Below are 13,721 nucleotides of genomic sequence, written 5' to 3'. Positions count from 1 at the left end.
ACAGGTGCTTAGTTGTCAATAATCTGAGCTTATACTTTCACAACACTTTAAAGTACCTTTTTCTCAGATAGATGTGAAGAGCAACTAGGTGGCCTAAGTCTGGAGTCAGGAAGATGTGAGTTCAAATGTGGCCTCAGTCACTTTCTACGCTAGGTGACCCTGGACAAGTCATTAGAGCTCTGTTAGCCTAAGTTTCCTTATCTGCAAAATAGGAATGTTAATGACCCTTACCTTCCAGAGTTGTGTGAGGATCAAATAAGACAATAATTCCAAATTCTATGTTCTTCCCAAACTGAATGAGCATAGTGCTGATCTCAGCTGGGGGCTCATGGCTATATATGCACACATACCAGCATATATAATACACACATACCTATATACATACATATTCAAATACATACATGCATATATACATATTATATATATATGTGTGTGTGTGTGCATGAACACACACATGTATACACACACCCCTGAAATAAAAAAATATGGTCATTGAACTAAATAATATGGTCTTTGAATAAGTCTCAAGGTACAGTGGTCTAGTCTGTGTTTGAAGGAAGAACCAATACGGGCTCAAATAATGGGCATTTCCTATGAATAAGACTACTATATATATTTGTATTATATGTACATACATACACATAGGATGAGAAACTAGGAAGATTTTGTAATAGTTGTATATAGATTGGTCAAGAGACCTTTCCCAAGTCTTCTTTCAGGCACATTTAACTCAGACTAACCCTCTTCACTGTTGAAACAAATTCATTTCCATTTGATTAAAAATACCATAATAACTTTTATTGGACACTATGGAAGGACTTTACAATTATTATCTCTTTTGATTCTCATGACAACCTTGAGAGGAAGATGCTTTCATTATTCTCATTTTATAGATGAGAAAATTGAGACAAACGGGGGTTAAATGACTTGCCCAAGATCACATAGCTTAGTAAGCATCTGAGTTTACATAAGTATTCCAGACTCCAAAGAAGGTTAATGATGTTCAAGACATTATATAAGGTAGATAGTGTAGAGATACAGGTCTTCTGGGAAAATCCTACATGTTCCCTTGGCAAAATAAGACAGATGCAGACAATTTTAATGTGCCAGGGGATTCTTTAAAATGCCATTCATTGCTCAAAATGTCTTGTAACATCCTGTCAAGAATGTGAGCAATGCAAGCGAATGTTGAAGTCATTTTATGGACAGCTTTGTATCCAGATTTCAAAGGTTATTCTGAAATAATCAGCATCTTGATGATTAGTGACTAAGTCAACTTAATTGGCCAGCCTCTGTAGACCTGAAATAATCCTCATGAGAATATTTCGATTTCCACATCATTGTCTGAGAGGGGCTGATATGAATGGTGTTATTCCATCAGTGAGAGACCAAGACAGCAGCAGTCTTCATGTTTCTAGACCCCTTTTCAGAATACTGTTCTTAACTGCATAAAATACAATATATAAGATTAACCCCCAAATTCCAAAAATTAGTGAAAATTAAGGTCATTTTTTTCCCCATCCAAGTCCCCAAATTCTGAAATCGATCCACTAATCCATGGCTTAGTCCATGGACTCTCCTGATTTGAGAACTCCTTCACTAATAATGACTGATTATTAAATACAAAGAGAGGCAAATGTCTCATCCATTAGTATAAAAATATCTATACTTTTTTTCAAAATTTTCAGCCCACCATAAAATGCATATATATTCTCTTTCTTGCCTTAAACACTGGCACATACCTCAGTATAGGGAAAGGAATGTCTGCCATTCAGTAAGTTCACTTTAATTGATTTTCATCTAGAGCTTTGGGTGGATGTCATTCGGGCCTTACCCCGCCTGGGTCCCCATTTTACAGAGGAGGAAATGGGTTCTCCCCGCGGGGTCAGCCATCTACTAATTTTGGAGTCAGCATTTGGAACTCGGGGCTTGCTGACTCCAAGTCAAGCCCTGGGCTTGAGGGGGTGAATGAAGAGCCGGCAGGATTTAGTCACTGAAAGGGAAGGTGCTCAGAGGTGATTGGCACCCCCGGAGCACTTTCAGGAGAGCCCCTTTGGGGGGCTGGGGAGGGGGAGCGGGGCTAGACTAGCTCGCGCTGGCGTTCCCCTTCGGGGCTCCCTAAAATGGAGGCGGCTAGAGAGGAAGAACGGAGCCCGGCACAGGCGGCTTGTCCCCGGCAGGCGGCCGCGTTCCCTTCGGGAGAACGCCGCGGGGAAGCTGAAGGTCTTATATAACGGGGAGTGATGTAATGGGGCTCCGGGGTGGGGGTGCGAGAGGCGGGGGAGCCCGCAGCCCAAACAGCCGGCGCCCCCAGGGCTAGGAGCAGGGGCTCCGCTCCCCAGACAGCCCCGGCGATACACGCCCTCCCCTCAGCGGCCACGGCAGTTCGGGAGGACCCGGGAGGAGGTCTTCTGGCTACTGCTTGGGGAACCCCTTCTTCCCGGGGAACCCCAGGTCAGAGTCGGAAGTGAGGCGCCGGCAGCTGCTGCACCCAGCCCGCGAGCAAACGTTCTTGGAAGGGGTGGAAGATTTCCTGGGATGCGAGAGCTACAACAGAAGGGATCTCAGAGGGTCAGACAGCTAGAACAGAGGATCTCAGAGGGTCAGAGAGAGAACAGAGGATCTCAGGGGGTCAGAGCTAGAACAGAGGATCTCAGGGGGTCAGAGCTAGAACAGAGGATCTCAGAGGGTCAGAGAGAGAACAGAGGATCCCAGGGGGTCAGAGCTAGAACAGAGGATCTCAGAGGGTCAGAGAGAACACAGAGGATCTCAGAGGGTCAGAGAGAACACAGAGGATCTCAGGGGGTCAGAGCTAGAACAGAGGATCCCAGGGGGTCAGAGCTAGAACAGAGGATCTCAGGGGGTCAGAGCTAGAACAGAGGATCTCAGGGGGTCAGAGCTAGAACAGAGGATCTCAGAGGGTCAGAGAGAACACAGAGGATCTCAGAGGGTCAGAGAGAACACAGAGGATCTCAGGGGGTCAGAGCTAGAACAGAGGATCCCAGGGGGTCAGAGCTAGAACAGAGGATCTCAGGGGGTCAGAGCTAGAACAGAGGATCTCAGGGGGTCAGAGCTAGAACAGAGGATCTCAGGGGGTCAGAGCTAGAACAGAGGATCTCAGGGGGTCAGAGCTAGAACAGAGGATCTCAGAGGGTCAGAGAGAACACAGAGGATCTCAGAGGGTCAGACAGCTAGAACAGAGGATCTCAGAGGGTCAGAGAGAGAACAGAGGATCTCAGGGGGTCAGAGCTAGAACAGAGGATCTCAGGGGGTCAGAGCTAGAACAGAGGATCTCAGAGGGTCAGAGAGAGAACAGAAAGGATCTCAGAGGGTCAGGGAGCTAGAACAGAGGATCTCAGAGGGTCAGAGAGAACACAGAGGATCTCAGGGGGTCAGAGCTAGAACAGAGGATCTCAGAGGGTCAGGGAGCTAGAACAGAGGATCTCAGAGGGTCAGAGAGAACACAGAGGATCTCAGGGGGTCAGAGCTAGAACAGAGCATCTCAGAGGGTCAGAGAGAGAACAGAGGATCCCAGGGGGTCAGAGCTAGAACAGAGGATCTCAGGGGGTCAGAGCTAGAACAGAGGATCTCAGGGGGTCAGAGCTAGAACAGAGGATCTCAGAGGGTCAGAGAGCTAGAACAGAGGATCTCAGGGGGTCAGAGCTAGAACAGAGGATCTCAGGGGATCAGAGAGCTAGAACAGAGGATCTCAGAGGGTCAAACAGATAGAACAGCAAAGGATCTCAGAGGGTCAGAGAGCTAGAATGGAAAGGATCTCAGAGGGTCAGAGAGAGAGAACAGAAAGGATCTCAGAGGGTCAGGGAGCTAGAACAGGAAAGGATCTCAGAGGGTCAGGGAGCTAGAACAGAAAGGATCTCAGAGGGTCAGGGAGCTAGAACAGAAAGGATCTCAGAGGGTCAGAGAGCAGAATGGAAAGGATCTCAGAGGGTTAGAGAGCTAGAACAGGAAAGGATCTCAGAGGGTCAGACAGCTAGAACAGGAAAGGATCTCAGAGGATCAGGGAGCTAGAATGGAAAGGATCTCAGAGGGTCAGAGAGAGAACAGAAAGGATCTCAGAGGGTCAGGGAACTAGAACAGGAAATGATCTCAGAGGGTCAGGGAGCTAGAACAGGAAATGATCTCAGAGGGTCAGGGAGCTAGAACAGAAAGGATCTCAGAGGGTCAGAGAGCTAGAATGGAAGGGATCTCAGAGGGTCAGAGAGCTAGAACAGAAGGGATCTCAGAGGGTCAGAGAGCTAGAACAGGAAAGGATCTCAGAGGGTCAGAGAGCTAGAACAGAGTATCTCAGGGGGTCAGAGAGCTAGAACAGAGGATCTCAGGGGGTCAGACAGCTAGAACAGCAAAGGATCTCAGAGGGTCAGAGAACTAGAACAGGAAAGGATCTCAGAGGATCAGGGAGCTAGAACAGGAAAGGATCTCAGAGGGTCAGGGAGCTAGAACAGAAAGGATCTCAGAGGGTCAGGGAGCTAGAACGGAAAGGATCTCAGAGGGTCAGGGAGCTATAACAGAAAGGATCTCAGGGGGTCAGAGAGCTAGAACAGAGGATTTCAGAGGGTCAGGGAGCTAGAACAGAAAGGATCTCAGAGGGTCAGAGAGCTAGAATGGAAAGGATCTCAGAGGGTCAGAGAGCTAGAATGGAAAGGATCTCAGAGGGTCAGAGAGCTAGAACAGGAAAGGATCTCAGAGGGTCAGAGAGAGAACAGAAAGGATCTCAGAGGGTCAGGGAGCTAGAACAGGAAATGATCTCAGAGGGTCAGGGAGCTAGAACAGAAAGGATCTCAGAGGGTCAGGGAGCTAGAACAGAAAGGATCTCAGAGGGTCAGAGAGCTAGAACGGGAAAGGATCTCAGAGGGTCAGAAATGTAGAACAGGAAAGGATCTCAGAGGTCCAGAGAGCTAGAACAGAGGATCTCAGAGGGTCAGAGAGGTAGAACAGAGGATCTCAGAGGGTCAGAGAGCTAGAACAGGAAAGGATCTCAGAGGGTCAGAGAGCTAGAGGCAGAGGATCTCAGGCACCTAGTCCAGAGAGGGGGTCGGCTTAAGCACATCTGCCAACCTCTGTCAGCCTCAGTTGTCTAATGGGGATAACTGTTAACACCCACCTTCCTGGGGTTCCTCGGGTCCCTAACTGAGGGTGACGCTCCCCCGCGGCTGGGGGTTGGCACAAGGTTTACCCATTTCCTGGTTTAAAGCGCTGTAGAAACGCGGTCTGCTTGGTTATGGGACTTGTTCAGGGGCGCGCGGCTCTTAGGAGGAGCGGGACTGGAACCCACGTCTCTCCCCGGTCTGCCCCACTAGTGCTCCGCTGCCCCTCCCGTCCCTAGGCCGGCTTGCCGCGAGTCCTCAGCCGGCCCTGGCAGGAGCGGGGCTGCCAAGTACCAAGTGGCCCTCCCGGGGAGGCAGGGGGAGGCGGGGTCGTGCTGGTGATGCCTTTGTCCCAGGGTGACTCCCAGGCGTTCCTATGGCAGCTTCGTCACAAAGCCCGAGCCCAGAACTGTGCACAAAGGAGAGGGGGAGAGAGGAGCTTTGTCCTTGACTTGTTCTCCCCGTTGGGCTTATGTAAGGTGGCAGTGATCCTCCTCTCTCCCCTCCCCGCCCCCCCTTCCTACCGACGAACCCACAGCCCTTGGCTTCCTTGGGAAAGAGCATGTGCAGCTCCCCGGCCAGCCCCGTGCCCGTCAGCTTATGTAAAGTTCACCCCCCTTTCCGCAGCGAGGTGCCCTCCGGTGAAGCCAGCCTGGACGCGGCAGCTTTCCGCTTTGGCAATCCCTCCTCCCGAATCCCGAGCCTTTGAGCTCCTTGGTAATGCAGATTTCCGGCCTGGGAGCCCGAGACATGGTAGTTCACCCTCATAGCCATAAGTCACAGTGCCAGTCTTTCATCTTCTTGCCCTCTCTAATATGGACATGCTTTCCATCTCTTGTGTGCTCCTCAGTCTGAGACCCTGGGGCAAATCCTGCCCCGGGCTGCCCAGAAATAGAAAATTTCCAATTGGGTAGTGATAAAATTTTTCTCCCTTTTCATATCTCCCTCTATCTCTGAGTCTGCCTCTTTCTCTGTCTTTGTCTCTGTCTCTGTCTCTGTCTCTGTCTCTGTCTCTGTCTCTGTCTCTGTCTCTGTGTCTCTCTCTCTCTCTCTCTCTCTCTCTCTCTCTCTCTCTCTCTCTCTGTTTGTGTGTGTGTGTGTGTCCCTGTCTGCCTCTGTTTCTGTCTCAGACTCAGTGTGGGTGCCTCATTATCTATCTCTATTTCTGTCTGTCTCTCTCTGCCTCTGTCTTTTTCTCTATGCCTCTGCCTCTGCTTCTGCCTCTTTCTCTCCTTACCCTCTCTGTCTCTCAGACTGACTTTGTCTCTGTTTTTCTATGTTCATGTTTCTAAGTCACTTTCTATCTCTGTCTTTGACTTTATCTCACTGTCTCTTTCTCTCTCTCCCAGTAGCTGGTATTTAGGAAGAATACCTTGGATATAAAGAGTCCAGTCCTATCAGAACATGAAGAGTAGTGGGGCACATTCCTGCTTTTCATTAAGGGGAGAACACCCTCTAATAATTACAGCTGTACAAAAGGGAGACTGTCCAGGGAGGTAATGAGCTTCCCCTTTTCGGAGAAGCTTCACATTGCCTAATGGTTCACAGTGTGGAAGGTGTTAGGTAGCAGGTTATGTTGGCTAAGCTTTGGGGTTCTTTCCAGTTGGGGAACTGATTCTGTGAGTGGTCTGAAATAAAGACCACACCTAGTATTGATTCTTCAGTATTGGTTTTTTGTCATTGTTCAGGCATGTGGGACTCTTGGTGACCCCATTTGGGATTTTCTTGGCAAGGCTACTGGAGTGGTTTGCCATTGCCTTTACAGATGAGGAAACTGAGGCAAACAGGATTAATTGACTTGCCCAGGGTCACACAGCTAGTGAGGGTCTGAGACTGGATTTGAACTCAGATCTTTCTGACTCTAGGTTCAGTGTACTATTCACTGTACAACCTATGCACTTCAGCACTCCTCCTTATATCCCTGGAAATGCTGCCTTTATTCTACTTGATCAAAAACCTCTTTTGAGCATTACCTAGGTACTTTCTATGGAGAGGAATCAATGGGGTGTTGCTGTTCAGATGTGATCTCAAGGTGGTGTGATCCCAGTGGCATTCTGCCAAAAAGGTGGATTGTCTTTATACTGAAACTAGTTCATAAAAATAACATCCCTGAAAATTTCCAAAGCCATCTTCTTGAAGAGAAAGCCTTAATGATAAGAGCTCAGCAAGTGTGTTGCTTGATTGCTTGCTTGATTAGGAGAGAAGTACCATTCTTGGAAGGGAGCTTTGGGGTCTGAGGACCTGAGTAACAAATTGTTTGTGTGACTTTGGACAATAATCACTTATCCTCTCTGGGGCTCAGTTCCCCAACTGCAAAAAAAAAAAGGGGGGGGGGAATTGAATGATCTCTAAAGTCTCTTTCTGGTTTAAAATCAATGATCTTGGTCTTTTTTTTTTTTTGGTTGGTGTTTTGTTGTTTTTTTGATATTAACAACCCGTATTAAGTAACTTGCCCAGGGTCCTACAGCTAGTGTCCGGTGTCTGAGGTCAAATTGGAACTCAGGTCCTTCTGACTCCAGGGCTGGTGCTCTATCCACTGTGCCACCTAGCTGGTCCTTGCTTTGGGCAGATGTCCTTATGAATTGCAGAAATTTGTGCCCATGGTGTTGGGAAGGGGAAGGGAAAAAACAGATAGCTCTGAGATTTTTTTCAATTGATTGCATTCCTAGCTTCTTTAGGGAGCACTTTGAGATGTTGGGAAAGAGAAAGGTGAAAAGGCAGCATATTAGATACTAATAATTAGACCTTTGAGAGCAGCTTCTATTGGGAACTAAAGTGGATTTCTGGCAAAAACAAGCAAGCCCAAGTTAAGGAAGTGAGTTCTATTAAATATGTATTGATTTAGAATTCAGAGTGTAGTTCAGTCTTCTCATTTTAAAGATAAACCAAGGTGACAGAAATTCTTAATTTGTTTAAGGTCACATAAGTAGCAAGTGACAGGGCTGGGACTTGAACCCATGGCTTCTGCCTTCAAACCCAAAGTTCTTTCCCAATACAACAAAAGTGTGCTTTAGAGGATGAAAGGATTTAGAGTTAGAAGGAACATTAGAGAACAGCTAATCTCCTCTAAGTGACTCAAGTTTGGAATTAGAAAGATCAGAGTTCAAATCCAGCCTCAGACACTTAATTGTTGTGTGACCCAGAGACAAGTCACTTAATTCTGTTTGCCTTTTGTAAAATGAGCGGGAGGAGGAAGTGGTAAACCACTCCAGTAACTTTGCCAAGAAATCCCCTAGTTTTGGGCATGACTGAACAACAACATAATAGTTGTTGAGGCCATTGAGTATAACGTGGATGTAAACAATAACGACATCAATAATAACAGTTATAAAACCCTTCTAAGACTTTTAACTATCTTTACATTCATTATCTCATTTTAGCATCAACAATGCTACTACTCATATTATTATCTCCATTTTAAAGATAAGGAAACTGAGTCAGTGAGGTTAAGTGACGACTTGGTTCACAGGGTTATTAAATGTCTGAGTTATTAAAAGTCTTTCTGATGACTTCCTGTTGTCCTGTCCATTCTCTTCTTTTGTTTGCTATTATTTCTAACTCCCTAAGACCCCATTTAGAGTTTTCTTGGCAAAGTGATTTGCCATATCCTTCTCCAGCTCATTTTACAGGTGAGGAAACTGAGGCAGAGTAAAGTGACTTGTCTAGGGTCACACAGCTAGTAAATGTCTGAGGCTGTATTTGAACTCAGGTCCTCCTGAATTCAGGGTCAGAGTCCCCATCTATTGTGCCACCTGGCTGTCCCATTCCCTCTCTATCACATGCTTATTAAATCTTTGAGAAGGTTCATAGAATCATAGATTTAGAGATGGAAGAAATCTTAGAGACTGTCTAATCCAACCTCTTCATTTTATAGATGAAGAATGATGATGATGATGATGATGGTGATGATGTGATAGTGATGATGATAAGTATAATGATGAAGACAGCTTCACATATAGCATTTTGTAATTTGCAAATTGCTTCATAAATATTAGCTTTTTCTCCCAACAACCCTAAGGGGTAGGTGTAACCAACCCCATTTTATAGATGAGGCAGACAATTAAATCGTCCAAGTTTCAAATGTTGGAGGTTGAATATGAACTCAAGTCTTCTTAACTACGGCTCCTATTCACACAGCAACATAGTCCGAATTTGAACCCTGGAATCTGACTCCACATCCGGTGCCACTTCCTACAAAGGAGCCCATTCTACTTTTGGACAGCTGTTTGAGAGTTCCCCCTCCCCCACATGGCAACAAAACCTGCCTCTCTGTATCTTCTACCCATCCTGTCTGGTGCTGCCATCTGGGGCCACACAGGCCTAGCCTCAAAAACTCAAACCAGGATATCTGTTCCAAGCCCACAATTCTCTATTTGAGACCAAAGACCATTCCATGACCCTTCACCCTGCTGGAGCCTATTGTTATTAAAACATCCGATTATCTTGTGGAATTCCACCAGGTGGCACAGTTTACCGGGTTTGGCCCAATCCAGGATCAGTTGATCAGAATCTAAGGGAGAACTGGAAGGGGAGAGTGGTAATCAAGTGAATCTGATGCTTTATCTCCTCTCTGCTTGATGCTTCCCATCTCCTTTATCAACTCCTTTAAAGAGACTGGGAGCCTTCCTTACTCCATCAATTCTCATTTGCTGCTGTTTTGTGTTTCTATGCTGGAAGCAAAGCCAGAAAGAGAAAACCCTGGTGCAGTGATTTTTAACTGTTGAGTTGGACACAACATCACTCAGCTGATTGTGGTTTGAGAGACTTCCCAGGCACTGCCAGAGAAGAAGCCTGGGAGCAAGAGCTGTCTGGGGCTGTCAAGGCTATTATATTTAACCAGTGGACATGCCTGGGTTCCCTGCACCCCCTTCTGTGGAGGGCAGGAGGATTTGCTTTTGTCCATTTACCCCCCACAGTCTTTAAGCCCCTGAAGGATCAGAATCCTCTCTCCCTTTGCCCTTCAATGGCTCTATAAGCCAAATAGACTGGATTGCAGTCTTCATTTAAAATAGCCTTTAACTCAAAATCTTATTTTAAAAAGGAGATTGAAAACTATCTTTACATGTAATGGGAAAAAAATAAAATACAACCTGCAAAAAAAAAGGTTTGCTTTAAAAAAAATTCTAGATATAAAAAAACAATTAATTTTTTAATTTTTTTTTAGGTTTTTGCAAGGCAAATGGGGTTAAGAGGCTTGCCCAAGGCCACACAGCTAGGTCATTATGAAGTGTCTGAGACTGGATTTGAACTCAGGTCCTCCTGACTCCAGGGCCAGTGCTCTTATCCACTACGCCACCTAGCTGCCCCTAAAAAACAATTTTTAATGGAAATAAAATAAATATTCTTTAAAACACATGAGGCTTGTTTTTTCTCTTTAAGACATGCTTTTTTCATATCTGATAAAGCTTTTTGGCATCCTTCTAATTTGGGGGGAGCAGCAGTTTTGCCCCAGGTCCTTCCTCCTTACAATTGAGAAAAGTCCTGGGTGACAAGTTCTCATTATATCATCTAATAGGTTGATGAGCTCTGGGAATCCACTTTGACCAGGAAATTTCGGCTCTCTAGGTCCCCAACCCCTTCTTCCTTCTTCACCCCTATGTTTTCTACTTCTCTGAGCAGCTGCTTTTTCCCCTTGTACCACTTAGCCCTGTGGCCCCTATGAGTTGTGAGCTACTAATTGTACAATGGGGCTCCTCTGGGAGGGGGCAGTGTTTCCTCTCCCAGGGCTTCTCAAAGCTACTACTTGGTCTATGGCCAAAAAGAAAACACACGCTCTCTCACACAACTTAGAATGGACTATTTTGCATCTATTATAGCAGGATTTTTATTTTTATTTTTTGTGTGTGAGGGAATCGGAGTTAAGTGACTTGCCCAAGGTCACACAGCTAGTATCAAGTATCTGAGGTTGGATTTGCACTCAGGTCTTCCTTTCTTTAGGGCAGGTATTCTATTCATTGTTCCATCTAGCTGCCCCCAGCAGATTTTTTAAAAATTGCTTTTTTTTTTTTACTACATTCAGAACTTTAAAAGCAAATTTTTTCCCCTTTCACTTCTCATAAAATGAATGATCAGCTTTTGTCTCATACCGAGAGAGGGAAAAGGCAAGCCTTTGATAGGGGAGAAGAAAGGGGAGAAGGATTCAAGGAGGGAGGGTCTCTTTTTGTCTAATATCTCGGACATGCCTAGGCTGTCTGCTGTTGTCTGCCTTGAGACTGAAAACTGGCTGTCTGGGGCTGATAACTTTCCTTTCTGCTCCAACAGGATGCAACAGGAATACAAATCTCAGGCTTCAAGCTCTGAACAGACTGGAGATTTGCCTGCATCAGAGCTTGCTTTGGTTTGGACAACACACACATCTTTCAGGGAGGCTGGGTAGGGAATCTGAAAATATGATTTGGTTTAGATTTATAAAATTGAACCTGCTTTTTCTCACCCTCTTTTGAGCACAGTTCCCCTGGTTCATAGGTACTAGGTTGTTGCTACTCTGATAAACAAATCTGAGATGAGATGACAATAGGTTTTGTAGAATGAATCAGTCACCCCCTTTTAACAAAGTCATTTTTATGTCTTAAGAGAACCTTTCTTGAGCCAGATATTCAGAGATATTGGGGAAGACCAGTGAAGGAGATATTTAGGAAGAGAGAAACCTTTCCCTACATTCATCTTCATAATGGAGAAGGGAGAGGTGGTAAAAGGAGTTATTCCCTGTAGGCTGACCTTCACCCTCTTTATTAGCTCCTTCTTTCAGATCTGACTTTCTCTCTAATCAATACCCTTGGTTCTGCCTCTTGGGGGAATGATTTCCCTTTCAAACTTTCCCTGAGACAAAGGATAAGAATAGGAGACATTTGAGGCGACCTCAGAAATCTAACTCCTGTTCGCTGACAAACCTCCCTCCACCAGAATTCCTGACATTCATTTGTATGTAGATATATGGATTTGGATAGGTCTAGGTATGGGGCAGGTAGGGGATAGAGTAAAATCATAGATTGAGAGCTAGAGGAGACCTTAAAGATGATCAAAGCCATTCTATTTATTGGATTTTATTTTGAAGACTATTCTCCTGGGATAGAAATGTAGGGGTTACCCTTGGGCCCTAGCCCACTGAGCATGGGAGTTTAACCTATTTGATTTCCACCCTGGGCCAGTTTACCCTTTCTTGGACAATTTGGTACCTCTTCTCTCCTAAATGTTGACTACTTCAATGCTGAAATGCAGATACCTTATTGGTTTAGCCCATTATAGCTCAGAAATCCTGAGGAGGGGACCCCCTAATGTTAGAGGTATGTTCCATCCAGCCTGGTCCAACCCCCTCCTTTTACAGATAAGAAAACAATGGAACAAGAGGGATTTGCCCAGGGTCCCACAACTAGTATCTGAGATGGGATTCAAACCTACTTGCTATAATGTCAAGCACTTTATTTTTCCAACATCCAGGATCAAACTAAGGTTTCTCTACCTGATTCCTGTCTTTGTTATCATTGCTTTCCAGTTCTTGTTTCCAAGGACCTCAGGTAACACCATCTTCTCTATGGACTCATCTGTTCCAATGACATGTATCAACTCAGTTGCAAAGCACACTCTACACATCGACCTATTTGTCTCATTACCAACTCAGGTGATGATGTATGATGAGGCCAGAGCACCTTCTACTCCCTTCCCTACCTTTTCCATTGCAATGGACAATGATACCAAAGCAATAACTTGACAAAAGATTACTTTTTTCTGGACTAAAATATTCTTAAAATGTTAGCTCACTTACTTCACTCCACCCGTTCCTCTTGTTTTATTCTAGAAAATTCTCCCATTTCCCACTTCCTCCAGCATGTTTTTCCTAGCTATTGGGAAGTGAGGAAATGTGTTGATCCCAGGCAATGTACATATGTTGTTTCAGTCATGTTTGACTCTTGGTGACACCATCTGGGATTTTCTTGGGACAAATATTGCAGTGGTTTGCCATTTCCTTCTCCAACTCATTTCATAGATGAGGAAACTGAGGAAATAGGGTGAAATGACTTGTTCAGGGGTCACACAGCTAGTAAGTATTTGAGGCTGGATTTGAACTCATCTTCATGAAATCTCCTTAGACTTTTTCTGTTTAGCTTCAGAACTTCTATGTCTCCTCCTGCCCCACAATATGCATTTATGACTTTGCTTGTATATAAAGTTAATGTGGCAAACAATTAGGCAGGGTGGTATAATGATAGAGAGCTTTGGGATCAGGAAGATCTGAATGTGTGCTAGCTTTGTGATCCTTAGCAAGGCTCTCTGCAAGACAGGGAGCCCTCTATTAATTTTAGAGCGGTTTAGAGCTTCATAAGATGGAGGGAATGTCTTTATCTGCAATTTTGTATACCAATGAAACCAGAGGTTTGGTCAAAAGAACTGGGTTGATATAATATGCTATTCCTTTGTTGAATTTCAGCTTATCAGTGCTTGTCCTTTTTAACATGTGCCTGTCTCCCTAAGAGCGGGCACTTCTAGGTTGAAACTCATCACCAACTGGGATTGCATTGGACTTGGAATCAGGAAGACTCATCTTCATGAGTATAACAACATCCATGGGATAACATTGCATAATCAATTATAAATTGGATCAAAAGCCTTTCAGAGAGT

At 45.1% G+C, this 13,721-nt stretch overlaps 1 long non-coding RNA gene across 1 annotated transcript; it reads right to left on the bottom strand.

Moving 5' to 3' along the window:
* Positions 1-1,183: 1,183 nt before the first annotated feature.
* Positions 1,184-5,685, bottom strand: LOC141508509 (uncharacterized). Its single transcript, XR_012474450.1, has 2 exons — positions 5,123-5,685; positions 1,184-1,444 (listed from the first exon to the last, which is right to left on the bottom strand). It is a non-coding gene; the product is annotated as an uncharacterized LOC141508509 (long non-coding RNA).
* Between the last annotated feature and the right edge of the window lie 8,036 nt (positions 5,686-13,721).

This window comes from Macrotis lagotis, chromosome 1 (genome assembly GCF_037893015.1).
Source record: "Macrotis lagotis isolate mMagLag1 chromosome 1, bilby.v1.9.chrom.fasta, whole genome shotgun sequence".
NCBI classification, from domain to species: domain Eukaryota; kingdom Metazoa; phylum Chordata; class Mammalia; order Peramelemorphia; family Peramelidae; genus Macrotis; species Macrotis lagotis.
Note: the sequence above shows the minus strand (reverse complement) of the source record. Positions and strands in the feature narration are given on the sequence as shown.